We start from the raw sequence: 853 nt of genomic DNA, 5'->3' as shown, positions 1-853 counted from the left end.
TCTGTGGTGTCCATTGTAACTTCTCCTTTTTCATTTCTAATTTTATCGATTTGAGTCCTCTCCCTCTCTTTCTTGATGAATCTGGCTAAAGGTTTATCAATGTTGTTGATCTTCTCAAAGAACCAGCTTTTAGTTTTATTGATCTTTGCTATTGTTTTCTTTGTTTCTATTTCATTTATTTCTGCTCTGATCTTTATGATTTCTTTCCTTCTACTAAGTTTAGGTTTTGTTTGTTATTCTTTCTGTAGTTCTTTTAGGTGTAAGGTTAGATTGTTTATTTGAGATTTTTCTTGTTTCTTGAGGTATGTTTGTATTGCTATAAACTTCCCTCTTAGAACTGCTTTTGCTGTGTCCCATAGGTTTTGGGTCGTCGTGTCTCCATTGTCATTTGTTTCTAAGTATTTTTTGATTTCCTCTTTGATTTCTTCAGTGATCACTTCGTTATTAAGTAGTACCCTGTACTTTATTTCTAATCTCATAGTGTTTTGGTCAGAAAAGATGCTTGATATGATTTCAGTTTTCTTAAATTTACCGAGTCTTGATCTGTGACCCAAGATGTGATCTATCCTGGAGAATGTTCTGTGTGCACTTAAGAAGAAAGTGTAATCTTCTGTTTTTGGATGGAATGTCCTGTAGATATCAGTTAAATCTATCTGGTCTATTGTGTCATTTAAAGCTGTGTTTCCTTATTGATTTTCTGCCTGGATGATGTGTCCATTGGTGTAAGTGAGGTGTTAAAGTCCCCCAGTATTATTGTGGTACTGTAGATTTCCTCTTTTATAGCTGTTAGCAGTTGCCTGATGTATTGAAGTGCTCCTGTGTTGGGTGCATATATATTTATAATTGTTATATC

This window comes from Physeter macrocephalus, chromosome 12, assembly GCF_002837175.3.
Source record: "Physeter macrocephalus isolate SW-GA chromosome 12, ASM283717v5, whole genome shotgun sequence".
NCBI lineage: Eukaryota > Metazoa > Chordata > Mammalia > Artiodactyla > Physeteridae > Physeter > Physeter macrocephalus.
Note: the sequence above shows the minus strand (reverse complement) of the source record.